Raw genomic sequence first — 27,503 nt, 5'->3', positions numbered from 1 at the left:
CCCTGATTTGTGGATTTGAATTCCTCAGCCCTCAGATATGATTGGCTGGCTTAGAAGCCACGAAGGCCCCAATATGCAAATTTGAATGCCTCAGGACACTTATTTGATTGGCTGGGAAACTGTGCAGGCCCTGATTTGAAAATTTGAATGTCTCAGTCCCTCACAGAGGATTGGCTGCCTGGGGACCTGGCAGAAATATATAGAAATACTATTATTAAGCATAAATACTACATTTAGTAGAAATACTATGTTTTAGCACAAATCCTATAAAAAGCAGAAATACTATAATTTAGAACAAATAGTATAAAAAGCAGAAATACTATAATTTAGCACAAATAGTATAAAAAGCAGAAATATTATAATTTAGCACAAATAGTATAAAAAGCAGAAATACTACATTTAGTAGAAATACTATGTTTTAGCACAAATAGTATAAAAAGCAGAAATATTATAATTTAGCACAAATAGTATAAAAAGCAGAAATATTATAATTTAGCACAAATAGTATAAAAAGCAGAAATATTATAATTTAGCACAAATAGTATAAAAAGCAGAAATACTACATTTAGTAGAAATACTATGTTTTAGCACAAATAGTATAAAAAGCAGAAATATTATAATTTAGCACAAATAGTATAAAAAGCAGAAATATTATAATTTAGCACAAATAGTATAAAAAGCAGAAATATTATAATTTAGCACAAATAGTATAAAAAGCAGAAATACTACATTTAGTAGAAATACTATGTTTTAGCACAAATAGTATAAAAAGCAGAAATATTATAATTTAGCACAAATAGTATAAAAAGCAGAAATATTATAATTTAGCACAAATAGTATAAAAACCAGAAATATTATAATTTAGCACAAATAGTATAAAAAGCAGAAATACTACATTTAGTAGAAATACTATGTTTTAGCACAAATACTATAAAAAGCAGAAATATTATAATTTAGCACAAATAGTATAAAAAGCAGAAATATTATAATTTAGCACAAATAGTATAAAAAGCAGAAATATTATAATTTAGCACAAATAGTATAAAAAGCAGAAATACTACATTTAGTAGAAATACTATGTTTTAGCACAAATAGTATAATAAAGCAGAAATACTATAATTTAGCAGAAATACTGTATTTAGCACAAGTACCAAAAAGTACCAGAAATACTATGATTTAGCAGAATAGCAATAACTTACAAAATTACAAATATGGAGGCATATTGAAACAGAAATGCAGAGAGGGACACACAAACACAGGCTCTAATCCAGTCAATCAGTCTAACTATATTCAATTTAAATCCTACAATGACATGCTGCCAAATAAGGGCAGGGTCCTCTCTCTCCCACTAAACACACACACACACACACACACACACACACACACACACACACACACACACACACACACACACAGAGGGAGAGAGCTGCCGAATTTAAATCCACCAATCAGAGTGGCTGTTTACGTTTTCCCGCCAAAAAAGGTGCATCTTTTTACACACGCAGCAGAGAGAGGCACAGGATTATTGCAGTCTATTTCTCATAGTGACGACTCCCCTCAAACAAATGACCATAATTTCCTAACCGTAGGGGCTAGAACGGTCATTCTTACACCGTTTTGTTCAGAAGACATGGGGGAATCTTCCAGTGTTTACAATTTATCATTAAAATATGAATTATTAAAGATATTTGACTTCTAATGCACCATAACTGAGTAGAGCGAAGCAAAAACTGCCTTGACTTGCCCTCAAACAACGCTTTGTAACTTGAAATCTATTTGGAGTATCGATATCATTCTTTCACCGTAAGAGACAGCAGGCTTTGGTGAACAATCATGGAAATTTTCAGGTCTCTGTGGAAATCCAACAAAAAGTTATGACGAGAGAAAAAAGTGGTTCATTTCCAGACTTTGAAATCTGAAGAAATCTGAGCGAAGGACGAATTTCCTACCCTCAAACAAGTCCAACTCATTTCAGAACGGTAATAGTTGAGAAAGAAATTCTTGAATTGTGAGCGTCAGGAGTGTCTGAAGATATGCCGGGACAAGCCTCATGTCTTAACTTTGCTTCGTTAAGGAGATATGACGATTCGAATATGCCTCTCATTACAGAAATGGAGCGGTGATTTTGAACAAACTCTCCATTGACTTTATATGGAGAGTTTTCTGACCTTGTGTTAGTCTGAGGAGATTTGCGAAAGTTCTATGAATACCACAACAATGATAGTGACATTTTCTGAAAGCCAGAAAAAATACCTACGTTTTGATGTATAATTTGTGGAAGTTGAGTGAATATTGAGCAAGTAGCAAACAGTTGTTCGGACATGAAGAGAAGACTGCAAAAGCTTCAGTGGCACACTGGAAGCCAAGAGCATAGCAACCATAACAACGCATGTATTTTGTGAAAAATCACAATTTTGCAACTCAAAACTTTAAGAGGCATAAAAGTAAAACAGTAGAAGATTTGAAAAAGCTGAATCATACCTGAATAGCCCAATAATTTGTGAACATTTTAAAATTTGAATGGTTGTTCTAGGTGAAAGTATGAGGAAGTAGTTAAGTTTCAAAAACAAGCAAATTTTAGCAGAATTGCTGAAGTTTCCCATTCATTTCAATGGGACAAATTAAAGGAAAAAAGTGGAATATTTTAAAAAGTATAATAGTTAAAAATAGCAAAAGTCATAGCAGGAAAGAGCAAAAATAGCTGAATAGTTTAAAATTTGAACGGTGAAAATCGGCTGAAAATTGTGGAAGTAGTTTAACGGCGAAAAGTGTACGGAAGTCCTAAGAATAATAATAATAATAATAATAATAAAGAATAAAGAGAAACAGGAACTCAATAGTGTGGATGCTTAAAGCATCCACACAATAATAATAATAATAAAGAATAAAGAGAAACAGGAACTCAATAGTGTGGATGCTTAAAGCATCCACACAATTAATAACATTAAAAACAACTTTTATTTCCAAGTTTCCCATGTGATATAAACCCAGGTGGGATCATTTTCTAAATCCAAGGAATGGAAGTCATAATATATTTTCTAATATATTATATCTGATGCTATTACTCCAAGTGTTCTGCATTGGAACAATTCCCAACTCTCTGCACGTGAATTGCACTGTGTAGATGTTTACACTCACAATATCTTGTTTCATTAATCATGTCACTTGGGGGAAAGAAGGTGTTACCATCCCCAATGCCCTCATCAAAAACAAAGCTCTCCAGACAGAAGTGAAGCAGGTGTTTTCTATTCATGTCATGAATATGAGCTCTTTGACTGTTCACCACCAGGACACCCATTAAATATCCAATATGTCATCATTAAAATGTTGTAAATGTCACCCATTCATAAAAATGTTTTGTTGCACCGAATACATTTTGGAAAGTGTCACGGCAGTGCTTCTCTTCCAAAGTGTTACAAATTCATATGATAATGATATTCTAATGATACTCTAATGAGCTTTTAATTAGTCTGCTCCATTTTGTTTCTGTTTTGTAGTATCAGATGGATTTCATGGCCTGAAGAATGATGCGTGCCAAGCCTGCATAAAGATTTTTTTTTTTTAATCCAATAACTTTTAATTTCATGTGTTGTAAACATAAGGCAGCACTTGTGCTTTATTTCCCACCGCTGCCTTCAAACTCAGGTTTTACCTTTAGGTGATCAGAGCTCATGTGTTTTACTATAGGAACTCTGTATCTCAATCTGAAAAGGTCAGCACACACCGAAAGAAAGAAGAAAAAAAGGTCAGGAGGGATCGACCTGCCTTTGGTCTGTAGAATGGTGCTGAATATGGCATCAACAGCCCTCTGTTGCTGGAGGTAGGGTGAGTGTGTGCGTGTTTTTGATATACTCATAGTATGTTATGGGGCATTCAAATGTTATCATTGTGGTGACCATTCTCCTCTTTTTCAATAACAACAAATAAATATATAAATAAAAGCCTTCATTGAAATGAATCCATCAGTATAGGTATGAAGATTTTGTTAAGGGTGATAGTAAACTTCAGTTGGGGTGGATAATGATTAGGATTAGTCATGTAGTTATGGTTAGGTTGGTCGTCATTCCGAAGCCTATGAAGTCATAAAAATATAGTGTGCATGTGTGTGTGTGTGTGTTTGTGTGCCAGTTTTGAGCCTGGATGATGAAGCAAAAATGAAACATCTTCTTAGTCACACCTTTCTAATTAAAATACTGCCTACAGTAGCAAGAAAATGCCTGCTTTATCTGCTCATTTCTCTACAATACTAAAAAGTTGCCTTTGCACCACATGATGGCGCTGTGGCGTCAGCTTTATGACTCAGACCACTCAAGCAAATTTGTAGGTGGGGGTTGTATTTGTGCTTTAACCCGTTCGACTGCTACTACGTGACGGTTTACGGGCAAGACTGGGCTTGCTCCTGGAGGAGAGAGACCTCTCAGAGGCACGACAGATATTTTTCAAAGATGGATGGAAAAGCAGCAACAAAATAAAAAGCCTCTGGGCATTAAGAATTTGATTTCCTGGCTTATTTCTCAAGTGAAACTGAAACCAGTGGGTAGAAAAACATCTGTGTAGTAGTTCATAGAGAATAGTACAGATGGAATACGTCTTTAAGGGGCATCCATACACTTCCTTTTTCTTTTTTTTCAGCTATTGCTTGGCACTATTTCAAGCCAAGCGAGGTTAATTTAGAGAGATACAGCAAAGGCGTACTTACATTTATGACAGACAGTATGTTTTTTTGTTGCATCAGCTCCAAGTTGATGATCCTCTGTGCATAACGTTAGCAAGCTGCAATTAAAAATGAATATACTGTGACCATGACTGTGAATTAATAAATAAATAGGTCTTGGCACGGACAGCTGAGGGTGATCATGCACAACCTTCGCAGGAGTGGTTTACAGCCGGGTGACTGATGACTTGTGCAGAAGCAGAGTCCACTCAAGAATGCTGTTACCGAATGTAAAATGAATGAGCTTTGCAACAACATCACAGAGCTGCATTACATAAAAATCCTGTGCATGACACTTTGCTACACCTTTATGTTGTACTGTTGTAGGCCCCCAAAAACAACAGATGTTCTGACTGCTCAGTGGCCATCTAACCTTAAGAAGCGTTTTATTTATGAAATTTAGGTCATAGCCACGTAGCAAATTACATACATCCAGTTTCCTAACCAGAGTCAAGGTGGGAATATTTTAGCTGTTGCGGAATAAGAGACAGGGTACAACCTATACAAGTCACCACTCCATCACGGGGCTCTAACACAGAGAAATAACCAATTTAGAATCAACTATTATCCTAACAGTCTTATCTCTGGACTGTGGGAGGAAGCTCAGGTACCCAGAGAGAGCACATGTGGGCACAGGTCAGTGGTTTCAAACTCAGGTCTCTTTTGCTGTGAGGTGACAGTCCTAATCACTTTATAAAAACGTCTTTGGGTTTATTAATATCTCACAATCTTTTGTATTTAAGGTCAACACACACACACACACGTTGTGGCTAAAACTTCGTAAATGTTTTTTTAAAGCATTACCCAGACTGTAAAATACTTTAGAGGCAAGTCCTTGCCTGTGTATTGTGCAGTTCTTCGAGTTTTCATTTTGGTAGATGGATGTAAAATATTAATAACACAATTTGGAAAATCTGCGTCAGCGAACTACCGTAAAAACATGACTCACTCTAATGTGAATTCCTGTCATCCCTTTACCTGGTGGAAAAATGTGGGGTAGTTTCCTTCTTCTGTCTACACATACTCCCAACTGCATTTCCTGTGTAAAGCAAGACAGAAATGTTGGATATTAAAGCTATTTGTCTTATCGCTCAGTTTAGACATACGGTTATTATGAGGGCAGAGAATATGCCAAGAGTAATGCAAGAGGCTGTAACAGATAAGTGATGGCGAGTGAGAGCTGATGACCTAATACTGTGCACGGTGTCTCTATTCTGCACTGTACCAGTCACAAGGTCGAGTACCACGCTTACGGGGGAGTCGTGCCCTCCATTGGCCGGTGACACCGGGTCTGTCAGTCTGTGAGCTCCCATGCAATTCACCAATCCAACGCGGGTGTGCGCACTGCCGCTTTCAAGTCAACGATTCCCATCAGAGTCTGCATCACTGAGAACGACGCGCAATCAGGAAATTAGACCTACGCGCCTTCAAAATAAATGAAACAATATGGTTTGCAAATGAACTTCGCACTGGCACAGAGCAGTAAAGTGCTTCTGTATCACCGCCGGATATACTATAAAAAGAGGAAACACAATTCAAAATAAGGAAGAAACAAGACAAAATGAGGTTCTTCTGTACCCAGCAGGTTGATTCTGTTCATCTGGACGTAGCGTTTTCAATGGGAGAAACGTTTCGTCACTCATCCAGGTGACTTCTTCTGTCTTAGATCATTTACTTACCTGGATGGTTGAGCATGCGTCAAGACATCAAGACAAGGTTCTTCTGTTTCACAATAAAACGAAATAACTCGGATTAACTAACCTGAGAAAATCAGCAACCGTAGGGGTATTTGAGATGTCTTAGTCCTTTCCAAAACAGAAATAATAAATAACTTTTCTTTTGTTTTATTTGCCAGGCCAGACAATACACTGAACACAGGTTAAAACAACACAGTTGAACACACTGTGGTGTTTGGAAATGTGCAATGAATTTGCATCTGTTTACATGTTTGTTTTATGATGTATTTGTTGTATTTTTAAGTAAAAATACATAATAAGAATAAATAATATATTTAGTTCCAACCCTAAAGTATATATAACTCCAGCTCCACTTTAAGCTACTGCACCTGAAGCGCGCGCATTCTTTACTTTGAAATTATCTCACCGGATGTGGAGTCTCATCCCCCTCCCCATTCTCCGATCTCTGTTGACACCGGCCATTCAGCAGATCCCCACAGAGCAGCCTCGACTGCCGGATTCACAGACCCCAGCTCCCCTCAGTTCCTGTTTCCGCCGCAGCCGTCCTACTCAGTTTTGTGGAGCAACACGTCTCGGCTGTCTGCTGCTTCAGGACCCAGCCTCCGCAGCTCGGGTCGGGTGCCTCTGGAAGCCGGCGTATCAAGTCAAGGTAGGTAGCGGATCACGCTGCTCGCATGGCGGAAATGTTGAAGCAGCAGAGGCAGTGCTCAGCCCGTTACATCCCGGCCTGTTGACTGCGTCGCTGGTTAGATCAAACAGCGGTCACGGTAGGAAGCGATTTCAGGTCCCGTTACATCCGCGCTTTTTACTCTCCATCAGGGGGTCTCTCTTGTTGACACCTGGCTGCTTTACATACCCACAAACTGCCTTGCGACCCCCCCCCCCCCAGGTTTATTTTTTTGTTTTGTTTTTTTTTTTACCGCTCGTTCGCGTTGAGAAGAGCAAGTGCTCGGAACAAATTGGTTTACAGTGTGACCGCGTCAGGACCCGGGTAGTTAGTGTGAAAGCGCCTTTTAAGACCCAATAATCACCTGAATGAACGTGCAGCGGGTTAATTTTTGACATCAACGGTGCTAGAAATGTGTAGCCTATATGCTAGCCGCTTTTCTATGTGTCGTTAAATAAGGATGCAATGCTTTTGACCTCCAGTCTCGCGCACACAACGTGTTAAGAAAGACACATGACACCGGCGTGTGTGTTTGACAAGTGTCTGCCTCCCTTCCTTTGCTGTGTTGTATTTATGCGTGGCGGCCAGACAAAGCAACTGCCTGTGTGTAAGCCTCAGTGCACAACTGCTAGTATCTGGAATCGCTTTGTATCACCAGAGCCAGGCGTGCGTTTGTTTTCGATATCTGGAGGTATGGGTAGTGTTTGCTGAGGCCTCTGATATGGGGTTTTTGAGAAATAAAAACTGCTCAGTTAAGTTCATGCTGCATCGCGTCAGGTAGGTCAGAGGGGGTGAGCTCTGCTCCCCATCTCCACTCGCACGCGTGCACGTTCCGATAAAGCTGGCGATGCTGTGCACGGCATCGCCCACACGCACGGAGGAAGTATGTGTTTTGTGTGTGGTGTAGTTCCACTGATAAGAATCTGGACCGTCAGGGCTGGTAAGGCCTGAGGTTCAGCTCCCAGCAGGAGCACCCATTAGAAGATGTATTCCTTCATAGTGATGTGAGGACCACCAAATAGCTCGTGATAAATGTACAACTTAGGCAGCAAAAGCTCTTGGTATATGAATGGCTGTAATACTGCGATGATGTCAGAGCTCTAGCTAAAATCAAAGCATGTCAGAAAGAAGCATAGTGAAAGGCTCTTGTTTAATTGTGTTCCATAAGACAGATTATAAGTGCGGTATCTTATTTCTTTTTCATAAAAATCGATTTGTAAAGGATGGCTCTCTTTCTTTTTTTTCTTTTTTTTTTGCTTGACTTTATTATTTCATATCACTTAATGTCTGGAGCAGATATTACAAGACATATCTCATCTCCATGAAGCACACAAGTGATTTTTCTTTCTTCAATGGCATATGGCCCGACTATAATTTATTAGTCTGTAATGTTGTATAGTGCCACAATCATCCCCAGAGTGTTGATCCATTTGCTGCCCATATCCCTTGTGCTCCCATTTGAATTATATTTGCTGACAAGGGAGAAATACAACACCTATGGACAACTAATTCATCATTAATGTTATCTAATAAAGTCAGCCTTGGTAACTGGAAGCAGATTGATTGAGTTAGTAGCCCTAATCCATTCATGAATAAGTAAACAGCTGTATATATTGCTGGGACAGCAGTCTATGCCACGGCAGGGGAGCTCGGTCTTGGATTCCAGTGGCAGCCACTGTGCTGCTTCAGATAGACGCGTGGTTATATTTGAGTTGCTTTAAACTGTCAGGGGGCAATTATTTTACATAAAAGCAACTGTGACTCACGCTTTGGCAACAATTTGCTTTGATCTGGGCTTTGCCATTTGAGGAATGAATGGGCATAGCCATGGGTGGACCCATTTATACCAGCCAAGTATTAATAATTTCATTAGAGTAGTTCATTCGCGGGTGTCTTATTTGGGTGAAGCGCTTAGATCAAGCAGTAGTGATAACGCTCACATGCAGTTACCCTGAAAATTTACTTGGCATGTTTGAACTTTTTTTTTGTAAAATGCCACCCCTGATTGTGTTCCTTCTGTTTGTTGGGTTTATTAGAATAGACACATATTACATTTGCAGCTATGTAGCTGCTGGCACGCATGATACTGCATCTATAATGCAGGAGAATGTGCTTTCCAGAGAAGTACACTTCAGCTGATCCATTCCCCCCCCATTCCCCTTTTGTTTCCCTGCCTCTGTCTCTGCCCTTTGCGCTTCCACCTTCAGTGCCTCATGCCGCTGTCTGTCTTCATTTTTTTTGACTAATGACTTCATTAAACATATTACTGTTGCTCTGGCAAAGAGGTTGGATGCGGGGCGATGAGCAAAAATGGGCGGCGACTCATTTAATAGGTGTATTTAACGTGTGCACGTTTGTCACGTGGCGAGCACCGTTCCTCTGTTTGGCTTAGCGCAGCGAGTCCCTGCCAAGTGGTGTTTTTATTTAAAATAGGATTTGTTTTTCATTTCAATTCTTTCTGCAGCACCAGCCTGTCACCTGCACAGCAAGCGCCTCTGTTTGCATGAAAAGCCATTCTAATTTCAAGCATCACAGTGTTTTGGCTTAGTGTACAGTTTGTGTGTGTATAATGCTTGATGTTGGCTTCGGGGTGCTGTGTATACATCCCCTTTCTCCCCCTGTTGTCCCAGATATATCCTTTTTTTTTTCTTTTTCCCCTCTCTAAAAATGTCAGACGGATGAGAAGGCTGAATTGTGCTGTGGAGGAAACAAACAGCACATTTTGAAGACATGCTCCCAGTTTTGGGGCTTCATGCTATAAACACAAAGAACAACTGAAGTGAAGAGGCTATGCAAGACATGGCAGTGCTTGTAGGGAGATGCAGTAACAATGTTACCAAAAGAGGCTCATCCGCAAGCATTGATTTGTTGGTATTGTTAATCTCTGTGCTGGGTATTCGAATTCCAGACAATGTACTGTAAATAGAGCAGAGGCCATTGAAAAGACGCTTTTGCTTTTGTTGTCCCTGCTTTTGGGAAGAAAAAGGCGGAAATGATTATGTATGGAAACATGGACACATACCCATTTTTGAGCCGTATTATCAGGAGCTTGGTCTGTAAAGATAGAAGAGATAAAGAATAGCTGGTTCATGAATGCGGTTCAGTGAGCAATTGCTGTATGACTAGTGCTGGCATTTGGCTGGCATTTTTCATATTAGAGGGGTTGTTTGGGGTTTGTTTTATCTCTCTTTTGCCCTCTAGGATTTGAAAACGTCCTTATGGAGATGAGAAAATAATCACTAACATATTAAGATGTTAATGAGTTTGTTGGGACTGTGTTTTGTGGGTTTGGCTAGGATCTGTAGAAGAAACGAGCTGAGCAGCATTCAGGTATTGTACTTTTTGTGCACCTGCAGAATGCAGCATTTCTAAAGGGCAAAATCGGTAGGAAAAAGACCTTTCTGCATCACTCTTCTCCTGCTGTCATCCTGCTGGAGGGCCATTATTATCCGTATTGTAAGACAGAGTGACTGTCTAGTGATTGCATGAGCCAATCACAAGGCGAGTATAGGGCAGGTTTCCATGGTGAAAAGCGGGCTGGCCCGTGAGGTTGCTGAAGCTCAGCTTGAGTAGGCTAGCCTGATCCAGGCTGATAGCATTCTCCGCCAGCAGAAGAAGAAAAAGGGCCCTGGAAGGCCTGCCCTGCTGTCTGCCTGTCTAAATGTCTTGTTGTTTGTCTTCCCATCTTTACTCGCTTGAATATCTAAGGACAGGATAGAAGAAGAAGTTTGGAATAGGAATTCAGTCAGACAGGCGCAATAGGAGCTTGAGCCGATAGCCATGTGCCATCAGATTTGATTTGTGTAGGGAGTGGAGATGGATCACATGTCTTTGCTACATCTATCTCGGGTGGGGTTGGAGGATGTTAGAACATGCACTGGGGTTGAGGGATAGCTCTGAGTGTACCCTGTTCCTGTTACTTTTGTTGTGACCAGTCAGACATTCGGACCAGGGCTCCCCCTAGAAGAGTATGCTGCCCCCTCTCTGTTTGGCCCTGCAGGGAGGCTGCCCAGCCTGCAGTTCACCCGCATCACTGAGAATGTGTACTTGTGCGTGCACACTCCCTTGTGTAGGCTTGCTTTTGCTTTTTCTTGGGGAGTTATTGCTGCAGCAGTCTGAGGTGGGAAGTGGGTCTTACGACATTTCTTCTCGGCTCATTGGAGCCATCCATAAATAGGCATGTACCCATCCACTTGCAGCTTTTAAATTTCCTCCTTCCCCTGTTTCTTCTGCTTTTCAGTAGGAGGCACTTAAGTCCCCCTTGCTGCACACTCTCCCACGTGCCTTTGCATTAATTTATGTCTTTCTATGTAATATATGTATGTATTCTAGTTTTGTATCTTTGTGTAAGCATCACACGAAGACAAGTAGAATGCAAGCGGTGCCTTTTCTGCTTGTGGAACTGAATTCATATGGGTATGAGACACAGTGGGAATTTTTAGCTCATCACAAGTTGCTCAGGGATTCACTGTGGGACACAGACAGCTGAAACCACCCATCTACCCACAAAACCCCTGATGCTCAGTGCCCATGGCCCATCAAACAGCCTTGTTAACCCCTCTGAGTCCACAGCTCAGGCCAGGATCAGCACAGGCATGGAGGGCTGGAGGGATTCAGAGATGCTAAAAATTCTTTGCCATCTGACAAGTTTACTGTGCTGTGTTGTTTTTATGGACCCTACACTGTCTAAGTTAAAACAAGATCTAAAATTAACAGACTCTAAGGAATGTTTTGAGCACAGGAGATTCCAGAAAGTACAAGTCGTCACTAGTGTCATCCAAGGCTGAACGGGACAGATATTTTGGAGTAAAGAAGAGGCAGATGGGTATGGATGGAAAATTAGGAGGGAAGAGAGTCTCAGTAACTGGGGCAGCTGTGTAGCTTGAAGCACAAATGCTCAGATTGCCCACCTCACCCCTGCTTTAAAAAAACAGAGTCAGAGAGCCAGATGCTGGACATTAGGATCACAGTGACAATAATTCGCATTCATTCGAACACAGAATGCACAGGCCCTCCACAACACACACACACACACACACACACGCGCACACACGCGCACACACACACACAGGGTAGAAAAGAACACGACTATGAGCTCATCTGACAGAATGGGTGCATTTCCCACACTTGGGTAAAAAGGTTGTGTGACAGGCGTGCACGGGGGTTGTGGATATTATTCTGTTTTCAGCATCAAACGAAAATTCCCAGCAGCACACAAGGACTGCTGAATGTCCTCCATTTAGCCAGTGGTATCCAATGGTACTAGCCAGTATTGGATGGCCTGCATGTGACCTCTATGCAGGTCCGGAGAGGGTTCAACCCCAGGCTCCTGTGAAAGTGGGACCTGGACTGTGATGAAAGGCGTGCATTATCGTTCTCCCAGGCAGGGGGCCTATTTGTGTCACTGTTGCCAGTTCTGCTTCCTGAAGGGTTTATTTGCCTTGATGGGGAGAGTGTTTGGGGATTTTTGCAGTCGCACTATTGATCCTTAAGGGAGAAATTCATCTCTGTAACCTCCATTGAGAGGTCAGAATGCAGGGTCAGCCACACTGTGTGGCCATTGTAGCTTGAAGAGATGCCGTGTTTAGCACCGTGCCCCCCAATGTGTGTGCCAAGTTCACAAGAGGTGGTTAATGTGAATCTGTCCATCTCTATATTTGTCACAGAGTTCACTATGAGTGTGTGTGACATTTGCTGCGTGTGTTACTGATGGTTGTCGGTGTAGGGCGGCGGCTGAGAGGATTGAGTGGGATCGTAGAGGATTGGCCTGATTGGATTTCCGTTGTAGGAGGCTTGTCACCTGGCACAGCATGGCGCTCTGGAAGACAGCAGGGTAGCAATCAGACAGCAGTCACACTGTGAATATACAGCAAAATTTGCATTCAGGCATTGCGGACCCAAGCATTCACCGTAAAAAAGAAAATATTAGATTGCACTTTCTCTGTACCGTAAATGATGACTCACAGATTTATTTATTTATTTATTTATTTTAACCAGCTTCGAGAGACCTGCATACAATGCAGTTAAAAGATATTTGGTGTTTTCTGAGTAATATTGGTTAGTTTAGAGCTGATTGTAATTTTTAGGTAGTATTCAGTACACCAAGTATGCACTCGGTATGTTAAAGTTAAATTGAAAAGGCTAAAACGATGGGGCATTTCTATATTACGATCGTTAGTCTGTATTTTTCAAACTAGTGATGATATAGTCATCCCATACTGACGAACCGATACACCAAAAAAGATCCTAAAAGCTCAGATATGCCCACTCTGTTTCCCTCCTAAATATGAACTGTCTGTTTCCCTAAGCTGAATAAAACAGCTTGCTCCATTGAGCTTGTCGAGCCTTTTTACTGGGGGTTGTTGAAAAGCACTCTGGGAAATATAGGAAATCGCTAACTGAAGTAGAATTAGATGTGGAAAGCTGAAGGAAAGTGGGCACAACAAAATAGTAATTATAAAAATCACAGAATAACTCCTGGAATGCATTGTTCATCACATATTGATGGTTTTCAGTGCTGTGAGAGCATCTTATAAAATATATTTTTTTGTTGTTTTCTCAAAGCTCTCTTTTAGTGCTTTCCTTTAGTGGATTTAATTGAAGACACCAGCCAAAAGTCAGATGGCATTTTTCTTTTTTTAAACAAAGAAGGACTTGAATCTTAACTAGAGAACAGCAAAAGGTGCGTTCATCTGTAATCATTAACATACTTTAACCAATTAAGTCCTTAAACCTAACATATTAAGGTCTGTCTAACAGATTCAAATTGAAGTGGATATAAGCAGCCGTCTCCTAGTTCAGTTTCTATGTATAAAGCCCATCTTGGAAGCGTCTTTCTGCTTTTACGTTCAAACGAGCGGCATTGTTGTTTCCTTGGATTTAAACTTGTACAAAGTGCAAATTTTATTAAAATTTTAAACACAGCTAGATTGAATTTGTTGGAATTCAAACACTGTCTGCTCATCCTCCACAACTATGTATCTGGTAGATAACATCACATCAACAAACACAGCCCAGATCGGTGTGCTGTCCGTTTTTTTTCTCTTTAATTTTGTCTGTCTGCTACTCTCATAAATCTGATCTTTGGAAGGACTGCAAGATGTCAGCAAATTATCCTAAAGCACTGCAGTCCTGATGTTCCTCAAAGACAGTAACTCAGTATTGATTGTGGTGGACAGAAGTTTTTTTTTGGGTTAATTTTCCAGATAAAGAGAAATGTTTGCTCATTCCACAAACTGGGGTCTCTCAGAAGAGATTACAGCGTGTTCCTCACGATGATTATACCTGTGCAGCGTGCTCGCCCAAAGACAAAAGAGAGCAACACTGCAAAATGGGGACAACAGCGCGTTTGACGCATACTGCAGTTGCGATGCATTTGCAGAATGGATTCAAGGTTTTATTAGTTAGCTTAATAGATGTAACTTGAAACATTTCCAGGAGCTTTTGCTTTTGGTATATAGTTGAAATGTGTCTCATGGGACCTCCTTGATGTCCAGTCTCATGCTGGTTAATGGTATTTCTGGGTATTAAGGAGTACTGTGTGCCAGAGAAGTCTCACTTCCAATCTTTCATTTATTGATTGAGTTATAAAATTAATTTGTAATGCTCATGTTGCAGGCTTTGCATTAGAGCAGTGTCAGGATGAATTTCCAGTCCAAGTATAGTGCAGATGCCAGTTGTTTGTGGGTTGCAGTACAAAAAATGAGTGTGTGTGTTTATTCCCAAGACATCATTTACATCAAGTTGTCCATCCATCAAATAGGAGCAAATTGATTTTTTTTCTTTTTCTCAGTTCCACATCACTCTTAAAATATATAATTGGAGAAGTGAAAAAGATGTTCTTTTGCAAACGGTAACCGCAACTGTACAAATGAATCAAGCTGTACTTTTGGTACAAAGCAGTGTCTGAGGGGTTTACATGTGTCTTTTTTTTGCATGTACTGACATCTTTCCTGTAAGGTTACTCCTTCACAGTTGCTTCACAAAATAATGTTTTAGGAACAAACATCTTCCTGTGTTATTTGTTGTTGAGCGTAGTGTAGAAGTCTGCTGCAGCAGAGCGCACTTTCTTTTCTGTTACTCGGGTACAACTTGAACTAGTGGCTGCTACAGTGCAAGGTTAAGTGTTCTCTGGTGTTTCTGTAACATCAACCAGACTTCTATATATTAGCAGTTTGCTTGGAGGAAGAAACCAGCCTGAGACTAAAGGTTTTGATGTGGAGAAGTGTGTTGGAAGCTCATTTTATTTCTGATAGCCGGAAAGAAAAGAGGAACAAAGCAAACATTTTCATTTTCTCTCTCATCATGTATCTTTGTCCCAGCTTTGGTTCCTACTTGCTTTAATTTCTGATTTATTTATTTTTTTAGTTCTTGTTGGAGAGGAGGATGTTATTTCTCAAAAAAAGAAAGAAAGAAAAAACTCCCAACAAAAAAACACTGCAGCTGTAACATCTTGCTCTGTTTGTTTACCCGGGAAAGACTGTGAATCCTGCGGGACCTATTCTCCAGATCCAGCACCTGTGCTTTAGCTCTGAGTCAGGTTCATAGGCCACCTTTGCTTTCCCACATCAGCACTTTTCTTTTAAATTTTGTATCTTGCTGTCTCTGCAAGATCGTTGATGCCACTGAGTTCTCCTCTGTGTTTGTGAGAGTGGCAGCACTGGCATTCACCTATGGCAAAGCCCCTTAGTAAACCAGCATGAGACCATTTGCATCTGACATTCTTGTCATGTTGCCCTAGAGGTGTTGCATCATATAGCCTCACCTCCTACTCTTCCCATCTTTATGTGCTGTCGCTGTACCATCCCCACCACAACCCCACTGCTCCTCAGTGCCAGAGCTATCAGTGCAGTGGACTTTAAAGGGCCTGCTTGGCAGACCCATTTCTCAGTTTTAGCTGTGGTCTGGGAGAGTAATAACAACGTGCCAGTCAGATATAAGAGCCCCTAATGGGGACTCAGTGAGATGACACAGCAGTCCAAGGCCTATTATGCAGTTGGATCTGTATAGGACAGATGGGGAGAGAAGACAAAAGAGAGCAAGTGACCGACTGGATCAAAAAAGGCAAAACTTGAAACATTCCTCATAGAAACGGCAGGAAAGTGGAGCACAAGACCAAATAGACAGGATGGAGGTATTCTGAAGCAGTGGGGATGCATTCTGTTTGTCTACGTCGGTGGCCCAGAGCTAGTTTTGACGAGGATCGAGGAGACACTCGTGTGATGCCAACCACATGACCAGATTTTCAAATATGCATCTGTGAAAAAGCTGAGTGACGAGCTGCTCCAGAAACAGAAAACAGCCTCTCCCAGCCTGATTTTCTTTCTGTCTTTTTTTTAAACTTTACTTTGATCTTGTTACAACAGCAAAGAATTGAAGTTGGCACATCAACTCAGTGAGGAGCTTTTCAACACCTAGCAAGGGCTTTGCCTCCTCACTTTGATTTGTGGAGTAAATGAAGGATTTTCATAGATGAATCAAGTGTTATGGTTGTCCTCCAACTTTTGATGTTTAAATAAAACTGAAAACAGTTGCAGCCACCCGAACGGCGGATGAATGAAGAGAGCCGCAACCCCGGACGCCCTTTTATTTTTCGCCACTCCACTTGCACTGCACAGAGCGTGTACTCGAGAGTCATAGTGTTACCCTATAGTTGTGTCCTTGATTCGAGAGGTGATTTACATATCCCCTCTTGAACTACTTGTCCTAGTGAACGAGCAGGTCTTTACAGCGTGAACAGGGACAAGCCCGACGAAGGTCAAGCTGTAAAGGTCAAAGTTCATCTGTAAGCTACCCCATCAATCGAAAGCTGACCCATCCACTCGACTGAAATAACAAAAGACCTCATGCACTCTGTCTCTTGTTCCTTCATGGCAGCATCATCCGCCTTACTCACTTTTTGCTCTCCTCTGGCAATTGGCGCCCTAATTGAGGCACTCTTGAGCCATGTTTATCACCGTGGCAACGTTGCCCTGCAGATAATCATTGTCTTGTGGATTAGCATAACAACAGAGAAGAGGCTTTTGCTTTAATTCCTCTAACACTGGACCAAGCTCCTTTGTGTCGGCTCGCCTGCCAGGCTTGTCTTAACTGGGATTAGAATCATAGGCCCTCACATTGCGCTCATAGTTATTTGAACTCTCTCAGCGCCTTTGGATGTTTCTTACAGAAATGATTTTTACCTAATCATTTTTGACCATTTCAAAGTTGGGAGGAAAAATGTGAATCTCCATCATCTATTCAAGTACTCGGGTCCATTAACTAGGCTTCATCCTGCCCTGCTCTCCTAGGATGTGAGTTATTAAGATTATCTATTTATAGCAAGAGAAAGGAAAACACAACCGCTAGCTTTGTCCAAGCAGCTTGTAGAGTATTGTTTGTCCAAAATGGATTTAATGCTGTTCTTGGGTCTTAGGTTTTGAAGATAAATCGATATGTTTTCAGATAAGATAAAGGATGAAACAATGCAGTTTATAGCTACAGTACGTGCAAAAATATTGAGCCTCCTGTCATTTTTTTTATATTTTACTATGGAATTGGTGCCTAAACATTCTTGGGCAAGCTTTTTTCTTCCAGGCTTCGCATGACTCTTCCCCTACATATTGATAACAACTTCCATCCATCCATCTTCATCCGCTTTATCCGAGGCCGGGTCGCGGGGGCAGCAGCCTAAGCAAAGAGGCCCAGACCTCCCTCTCCCCAGCCACCTCCTCCAGCTTATCCGGGGGAATACCAAGGCGTTCCCAGGCCAGCCGAGAGATATAATCTCTCCAGCGTGTCCTGGGTCTGCCCCGGGGCCTCCTCCTCCTCCCCCTTGATAACAACTGGAACAAAAAAATTTAAATTTACATTCATCCCTCAATTGACGCAGATTTTCATTCCAGTTGTAGAATAGTTTCTTTAAATCTACCCTGCACCCTCCTTTCTCAGGAGGTTCAGCGGTGAATCAACGCAAGGCCCAGATGCATCTCTGTGGTGCTGTGTCAGGTGTAGTTCTCAAAGAAATGACTTTCAAATACTGTTTACGTGATGTAGGCATGCTACTTCTTCTTTTTGTCCTGCTACCTCAAATTTTGTAAAGGGTACACTGCACACCATTTCAAGTTTTCAGCTAACAGCTCTTTGCGACAGACTGCTAGTAACAAAGTGTCTAAAGAAATCATCAATTCTCTTGCTAAGTTAATCTTTATCCCCTGAGTTGGGCGCCTTGCTGCTGTGCTTTAGTGTTTATTAAGTTAGTGTTAAGTGGCTGAACAAAAGGGGGGGCACATTCTTTTGAACATGGTCACGTATATGGACTGAATTGAAAATGAGTGAAAAAACGGCCCATGTCATCCTCCTCATTAGAAGTATTAAGAAATGAGGGCCAGTGCAAGATTTTTGCACAGTGCTGTATACAATTTGATATCACATTAAATAAAGTTTCCTAATCTCTTTTCTGATGTGTCAATGCTTGTAACTTTCAGGCAGCCCTGCCCCTACACTTGCTCTGCACCTCCAACGCACTCACAAATAACTCATTGCTCAAGTTGATGCTCTGTCTTCCTTTGACCCATTTTTCAAAAAAAAAACAAAACTCTTATCTACCGATTGTTTCCTTAACCAATTATTCTTAAAATGCACCTCCTTCTGCTCGCTCCAGAAATAAATTGTGTGTGAAAGCACGTGGTTCAATATGCTTCAAACGAACTAGTTAATATTTGCCCTGCCAACAATTTAAAAGTGTTTAGACCTTTCAGAGGTGCGAAAAAAGTTGGTACAGAGACTAAATTTAAAACTCTTTGTACTTTTAAAATCTTTGGATACCTCACCAGAGTGTTTTTTTTTTTGTTTTGTTTTTAAATGCCTGTCTACATGAAGGGAGCGTGCTATTCAAATGCTCAGTTTGTTTCAGAATGTTACAAAAATTGTTGGAGGCGATGGCTGTTTCAATTCCTGCTCGAGCACGCTGACAGTTTTAATCTTTGTTGGAAGTCGTAACCTAGCAGACACCAAAGTCTAACCTGCAAATGTGAAAAAATATTCAAACTAATTCAAATTACACCCATGTAACATTAATATAACATTCAAAATGGCATGCAGAAATGCCTGGCTGGATTTGTGAGAAGTGAGTCACAGCTGGGAGAAAGTGGGCGGCTGGTGGCAAGTGTAGGGAGAGGAGGCAGGCATGTAACAGGAGCACGCTATGATGTCCTTTCCTAATCTGCCGGTGCACTGCAGAAGGGGCTCCCATGGGAGATTGGGTGTAACCACTTGTCTGTGCCTGCTGGCAGAGGGGAGCTGGGAGAGAGGCGGAGGAGTGAAGGGGAGAGGAAAGACATATGGGGGAGCGGGGGCAGCCGCTGACCTCGTAAGCGCACGAGATTAGGAAGAATAATAAAAAGAGGTCTTTGCAGTGCTTCACTAATACGCGTGGTAATTTAAAGACACTCCGAAAAGAAATGTCAGCGATGTGTGGGTGGACACATTTAATGTGTGCGTATGAGTGAGAGCGAGAGAGATGGAGAGAATGATGTACACGCAACAATCCCCATGGAGGATTCCTGTGGTAAACCATTCTCAGCGTCTCAAGCAAACAAATGGTGAGCCGTGCAAAAATAATTTCAGGCCCTCTCAAAAAGATGACCACACCATTAAAAGGAAGCTCCTTTTTACGATTAGCAGGACTCTATATGCTTTTGCCACACACACACACACACACACACCCTTCTTTGTCCTTTTTATTTTGTGGGATGCTGGTTTCACACGTTTCCTGCGGCTGAAACGATCTAAGTGTGTTATCCCTTTGCCAAGCTTTCCCCCATTCTGATTAGCTGGTTCTTAAACCCAGGAGCCAACAGTGTTTAATTCAGTTTAACTTTCACTTGGCAAGACCATGGCAACATAACATAGCCAGTAGCTCTGCATAACATTTCTCATATTAAATCTGACGAAGTTTTGCGACCATTCTTTGACCCATTTTTTTCCTAAATAATCTAAATAATGATTAACACTCCTGGCTCGTTGTGTTCACCTGCAACATAGAGCTGAGCAGTGGGGGAGGGCGAGTGGTATGAGGTAGGCTGCTGGAGGAGGTGACATCTGTGACCCAGAACAACAGTGGTGGATGCTGGACACATGCTCCTTCCTCAAAGGCTACTGGCACCCTTTCTGCCTCATTGGGCTCATGCCCACAAACACACACACCACATTTTTAAATACATCAGAATGAAGCCACTGTACATTCAGTTACTGTGAAGTGAAATTGATTCAACTTACCTTTAGGATATAAAGACTGTTTAAAATATTTCCCCCATACACAATCATTTTGCCCGTTACACTGTATAGATTTTCTTCTTCATTTGAGACTCTTAACCTACAGTCAACGAGCTGCCGGCAGTAACTTTGCAGAGCTGATACTAGCTCAGTTTTTCCTAAACTCAAATGGAAAACCCATCTGAGGAATGACTGCTGCTCCACTTTCTTCATTATTATAACAGCAGAGACACACACACACACACACACACACACACACACAAAATGTACTACTGCACATGTGCATTCCAAATTTAGAACTTTCTCTTGCTTCAAAAAGTGAAAATCAGATGATTGATCGTGCTTGCGGAGTTATTAACCCATTATATTTACAAAGCCATTAGCTGCCTGATAATTGAACTGTTAATTAAAGAAAAGGCCTTAGTTCCCCCCTACTGAGTCCCAAACCTCCCTCGCTGAGATGAAGACTATTGCATACAGTAAAGTCCACATAAGCCACACACACACACACACACACACACTTGTCATTACTAATGCTGAAATCTCAGAATAAGTCAAAAGTGTTATTCTTTAATTTTCTTTTTTAAACACAGCTCTACACCTCCGTGTTGCCCTTTCCGTCTTCCAAACTCTCTAGAGGGAGTGTGTTTCTCCTCCTGGTTTCTTTTTGCATTCTGATAAAGCAAACGCTCCCTCTGATGTGCTTTATCTCCTCTCATCTCCTGCAGTAAAAGACTGTCTCTGTTTGTTTTATACTTCCTGCCAGCTCTTTCTTTTTACTTTTTTTTTTTTTTTAAAGCCTTCTCATCTCAGGCGACACCCAGTGCTTCATCCCAGCGCACAATGGATCAAAATTGTCAGAATAACTAAATGGTGTGCTGACCTACCTCCCGACCCTTGCTGTTTATCAAATTCTATCATATACTGTAGCTGGATACCCTCTACCCCCACCCCCCTCCATCCGCAGCCTCCCATTCTGTGAAAGGTATAGATTTGTTGCTCCACATCTCTGGCAGTGCAGTGCTCTGTTTGCTTACTGCCGTTGACATAGTGTGTGTCCAGTGCAGTCTACGCTTGGCTGCATCAGGGTAATGCTGCTGGCTAGCACAGATCCAGCAAACAAACAACATATATTATATTGGAGGCAGAGAAAGAGGACGTATATAGCCAAGGGGGCCACAGTGTGGATGTTTTGTATGCATACTAGTGTTTTGTTTTTTTTTTCGTCCATGATTGTGTTAGTTTGTGCATTGACCTACTATGGTGGCTACACTGCAAGAAGCACTAGACCCAGACTGTGTCAGACCTGCTCTAACCAGGCTTAAGGCAGTGGTGTAATGGCATCAGTCAAACTTGCCAGAAGGAGAAGCAGGGGACCAGTGCACAGCGGGCAAATTTGTGTACACTCACAGCATGCAGCTTTGCATTGCTTGTTCATGTGCGGTCTAAAGCATTGGTCAACATAACTCTGGGAAACTGGAAAAAGAGAGGTTTAAATCGTCAACTGATTAAGCTGAATAAGAATTAAAATAACAGTTTTGTAAGCTTTCAGTTTAAATCTTTGAGTTTTGGAATGTAAGTCTGTCCAAATAAAAAAAGAACAAATAAACTAAAGGCTCTAAACTGGAGCTATGAGATATTTCATTGTTTAGGAACATCTTTTTCCAGCTCTACTACACTAATGGAAACAGGTCAAGTCAGGCACACAGTTAAAACACAGTTGGGTAAAAGAACAGCGGAATGAATCACTATATGAGGGGATGCTGAAAAGGTGAGGATACCCTTTTATCAAGCTAATGCCGTAAATGATACGCTTTGAAAAAGCTGACTACTGGATGCTGGAAAGACGATGAAAACGCTGGAGCTGTAAGCCTCTCTGCAAACGGGACCTATTATGTTCATAACTTTATTCCTGGGCCCTGTAAGAGTAGCTTTGCGGTTTAAAAGTAATCCTTATTTACCTCATGCAGGGTCTTTGTGCAGCCCCTCAGTTAATCCACTTCCTGGACAAAGCCGTTTCAGCTTCCTTCCTGCTCCCATTAAGGCTGATTGGCTTTCCTTTGCAACCAGAAGATTTAAGTAATGGGTAGGTGGTGCTCCTGTACGTTCAGTCTCTGCTCATGCACATCGTATAAAGCCAAGAGTTGTAAACAAATAAATAAAGAAAAAGCATAACAGCTCCTCTTTTTATAGAGCTGCATCTTAACCTTAGAGACAACCAGTTAAATGAAGGTGTAATTAATGTTTCTAAGTCAGTCAAATAAAGGATAAATGCAAATAAGTTAATAAATAACTGCTAATGTGAAATTTGAGTAAATCTGAGATGCCCCATCAGGATTACACAGTCAGCAGTCGTTTAGTGAAGACTTGTTTGCAAAGGACTTGCTCCAGGCAGTCTTCCTGCCCGTCCACACTGAACTCCAGTGCCACCACGGAGCTTTGTTTTCTTTCTCTAGCCTTAAAATGTCTCTTTGTGTCTTTGAGAAAGCACTGAAATAAATTTTACAGTAGGTTTGCCACTGGCTTTAGAGGCAGTTAGCTCTGCCTGAGAGGGGCCACTGCCCTAGAATAAAGGTGGTGAAGGATTGTAGCTGGTTTTCTGTTCACTTCCCTTTTTCCGTAAAGCATTGATTTCATTTAATTCCGTGGCCATGAGTTTAAAAACGTTGCTTTTTTTTTGGTTTGTTTGTTTCTCGCTGTGGATTTTTCTGTCTCCTGCTACATTAATATTTTCATTTCATGTCTTTCATCATATTTGTCAGCCTCTTCATAATTTTCTGTGGCATGTGAATGCAAAAGGCTCAGGTCATGTGATTAATATCAAAGGACCAGCAGTTCTGTTAAGGGATGCCCCTGTCAATATGCTCTGACACACTTACAATATCTCATTTTCTCTCCATCTGTCCCCCTGCGCTTCCTTTATTTCTCACGGCCCGTTATATAAACACGGGTTGCTGACAGATATGTAGAGTCACACAAACTCATCATGGCCTCCTGATAACTGTAACGTTGCTTGTACTCGATCCGTCTCTTTCTCTCTTTCCGCACACATGAAGGCAGACACTGGCATGAGCTCAGGTGTGGATATGAGGTGACAGTCTGCGCTCCCTGTCAGATCCTGAGCTCCCACCAACTTTCCAGATGGCCATTGGAGTCGGCTCCACGCCTTCTGCTCACATGACACTCCCCGTGTCCTTCCAGCCCCTGCTCCCTTTAGCAAAGTACAAAATTGCAAATGAAGAGAAAAATGTTTTGCACACAATCTTGTAGCAATTACAGTTTAGGGATTTCTGGCACTTACTTCCAAAGTGAATTGCAAAGTGAAATATACTGAAAAGGTCAAAGCTACAAAACACTTTGTTTCTGTTGAAAAGCTTAATTCTGAGAAAGCCACGAGCCAGAAAACCTTTAAAGTTTATATATGTAAACGAATGACTGTGGATAGGGATAATGTCATTTTGATTTGATAACTTTGATTACTGTGGCCACTATTTACTTAGGGCCATTTCCTTTGTGTGTTTAATTTTAATCCAACTGAAAACCAAATAGATAAATAAATGGGGTGGGTGTGGGTGGGGCTTGCGCCATCTGCTAGAGTTAGACCCACACTAGAGGGTGTTTTTGACCCCATCTCACAAAAGCCACTGGCAGTCCCTGTTGGCTGCAGCCTCCACCAAAGTAAAAAAAAATTGCTGCTGCTGCTGCTTACCATTAAAGATATTTCCACATGAGGAAGGATACATAAACTTTGTTATGACTCTCCATTATTTTGCTTAAGCAGTTTGGGTGAAAACACTGCTGTAAAGTAGAGAGATGTGCTGGATTCAAAACACAAGACAATACAAGAGCATCATTATGTCATTACACAACCTTGTGGTGGGGCAAGCCCAGAAACGCGTAACTTAGCCGGAGGTTTCCTGGTCAGATGGCTAAACCACTTCAACTTCAACTTGATGTTTCGTTATCCTGATTGAGCTTTTCTTCCTTTCTCGTAGGGAGAGCTTTTGGAAGAAGCTCATTTCTGCTGGTCTACAATCTAATGTGGTCATAGGTGAGGGTTGGAACGTAGATCGACCAGTAAATTAATGGCTTTGCTTTAGCTCTTAGCTATCTCATCATCACAGCAGACAGGTGTAGCATCCCTATCACCACTGATGCCTCACCAGTCATTTTGTCAGTCTCTTTTCTATTTATTTTTTATAGTTATAATTACTTAGTCTCATCTTGAATTACTTGAAACAGGTGTGGTGTCTTTTTGGCCTTTTTAGCACATGAAGTCTGGGAAAAGTCTCTGGAGAATCAAGCTGGGACGTTGTCTAAAGTTGGACATCACACTAGGGACCTGGCAGGATAAGGACCATCATGCAATTCAGCATCTGGCAGTTACGCTGTGTTCACACCGAACGCGATGGACGCGAATAGAGCGTCAGGTTTACATGTAAAGTCAATGGAAAGGCGCGATGACGCGCGATTGCGGGTCCCGCGAAAATTCGGAAGCAGATTTGCGTCGCGAAAACGCCAAAACGCGTGAAACGCGCGTCAGTGTAGCGCGTCAGGCGCGTTTGACGCGCGAATAAAACCACGCGCGTGAGTTTTTGTGTTGCACTTTGTGCATACGCGCGTTTCGCGTCTACCGCTCGAGTTGGAAAAATCTGAACTCCAGCGTCAAATCGCGCCGCGACAACCAATCAGGAGCCTGGTGACGTGGCTGTTACCTAGGTCAAAGGGGCAGATCCAGCCAAAGCCTTTCATACTTCAATGGAGGGGAAGGCTAATCAATGCGGTAGCAAACAACTCGGAGCTGTACAACACCAGCTGCTTTCAGTACCGAGACAGGAATAAAAAGGACCGAGCTTGGAGGAAGATATGTGAAGAGATCGGGCAACCTGGTAAGTTCATTCATTTCTCTTTTGAAAGTTTTCACTGACCCGGGGAAGCCGCACAAAAGCTAGCAAGCCACCGCTATTTTCCCACTTACGTACAAATACCGTTCTGCTTTTATGCATGTTGTCATTTAGGAATATATTTTATTGTTTATTAATAAACAGTACACAGTGGTCCCGCTGTTCATCCGTCACTGCTTTGCTTTTTCGCTGATTTTTTATTGCACAGTACAGCATTGCATTCTGCAGCCTGATTGACAAATCTCCTGCGCTTGCCAAATTTATCACGTTTGGTTTTGATAACCATCGCGTCCAATAGAAAAAACAGCACAAAAACACCCATAACTATGAGCCTCATTCGGAAATAGACACCTGCACCGTGAGGGAAAAAGGCGCACGAAAGTGGCGGGCAGATGAAGACAAACCGCGGCATAATAATACTTTTACGTTTTGCAATCTACAAAGGTTTGCACTTTGAGAATCAATTGTGAGAACTGTGACCAGGGGCTAGTTATTCTGAGAACCCCTGCAATAAATGAGGGACCACTGTCTACTCTACGATTATTATATCCAACCTGTTAACATTTAATACTGTATTGATAGAACCAACTGATTCTGCAGCAGAGCATCCCCAGTCCCTGAGCTCCTGCTGCTGCACCCACAGATATGTACAGCAAGCACTGATACCTTTTTAGTCGGTGGGATTCCCTTGTGATCACCTTTACTAAATATCTACAACCAATCTGATTATATCCTGTTATTGTTTTTGTTCTTTTTTCAATGTTGAAATTAAAATCTAGTAGCAGCCTTCTCATTTCTTTGTGTTTTGTGCTGTTTTACAGGCCCACAGAGGAGGACGGCTCCGAGGCAGATGAGGGACGGGTCCCAGGACGGTCCATCGGCGGTGGAGCTGGCCATCCTGGAGTCCCTGAAGAGGCCACACCAGTCTCCAATGGAGCATTTCCTCCTCAGCCTTGTTCCTGCTCTGGAGAGCAGCTGGTCCTTTTTATTCCTGTCTCTCTGTAAATTCTTATATTTTATATATTTATGTTTAATGTTTTTCTGTTTGAGACTTTTAATATTATTTCAAATAAATGTTTATAATGACTAATGTCTCAGTTCTACTACACAGCAAATGTTGGCACACAACTTGACACATGTAGAATTTATTTCATATTATACTAATGACAAAATATACTGATACAGTGGGATGCAGAAGTTTGGGCAACCTTGTTAATAGCCATCATTGTCCTGTATAAATCGTTGGTTGTTACAATAAAAAATGTCAGTTAAATATCATACAGGAGACACACACAGTGATATTTGAGAAGTGAAAAGAAGTTTACTGGATTTACAGAAAGTGTGCAATAATTGTTTAAACAAAATCAAGCAGGTGCATCAATTTGGGCACCACAAAAAAGAAATGAAATGAATATTTAGTGTATATCAATGTGTGTGTCTCCTATATGATATATGGGGTGCCTTTGTCTGGATGTGCTTCCCATCCAGAGCTGCACAGCACAGAGGAAAGTTCCAGCGCTCCTGGAATCCCTCTGTGATGGAGCGCCAGTCTCCAGGTGAAGGCACAGCCATGAAGTCGTCCACTAGACAGTCCCAGATGGACGTCGCTGCCTGGGGGGTGATCTGGCTCACCGTGGACACACCGACTCTGAAACTGAACGCGATGGTCCTGAAGGAGTCCCCGGTGACAAGGAACCTGGACAAAATTGTTCAAAATCAGTATTATGTGTACTGCAGTTACAAAATACATTATTCAAATTCCAAAATACTTTTGTGATGTCAGATATAAATCACAAAACTTAAATCTTACATAAAACATTTTGTAATTATAAGGATAATTACAAAATGTATATTAGATAATATCTAAAACAGTTGTGTTTTGTTTTAACTTTAACATATCATAATTTGATTGGTAGCAACTTTCACTACAGTGAGCCAATCACTCATAATTCCTAAACATGTCAATCAGGTAGGAATGAAGTGAGACATTAATAGAAATAAAGAGTTGTGTGTTGACATGTAGCCCTTTCCTTGCTTAAATCATTAATATTTTTGAGAAATTAATCTGTGATAAGACAGCTTATCAAGATAGAACCATGTAACTAGAGATGAACCAAACTGTTCAGTTTTATCTAACTCTGTTTTAATAAAGGCTGTGACCCCTGCTATAGAGTCTGACAGCTGCAGGGATTATATACAAATATTCAACTATCCCAGAATTAAACCAGGTCTAAATAAAAAGGAGTGAGTATCACTACAAGGTTAAC

The 27,503-nt window shown here is 41.4% G+C and overlaps 1 protein-coding gene across 1 annotated transcript in view; it reads left to right on the top strand.

Annotated features, from left to right (window-relative positions):
• The first annotated feature begins 6,835 nt into the window (after window positions 1–6,835).
• The window catches only part of fut8b (fucosyltransferase 8b (alpha (1,6) fucosyltransferase)), a 96,039-nt gene continuing 75,371 nt past the window's right edge, over window positions 6,836–27,503 (top strand). The window contains exon 1 of the mRNA XM_026193886.1: window positions 6,836–7,060. The gene's annotated coding sequence lies outside the window, so the exon portion shown is untranslated. The remainder of the gene's footprint in view (window positions 7,061–27,503) is intronic.

Source organism: Astatotilapia calliptera, chromosome 15 (assembly GCF_900246225.1).
Source record: "Astatotilapia calliptera chromosome 15, fAstCal1.2, whole genome shotgun sequence".
In the NCBI taxonomy this organism is placed as follows: domain Eukaryota; kingdom Metazoa; phylum Chordata; class Actinopteri; order Cichliformes; family Cichlidae; genus Astatotilapia; species Astatotilapia calliptera.
Note: the sequence above shows the minus strand (reverse complement) of the source record. Positions and strands in the feature narration are given on the sequence as shown.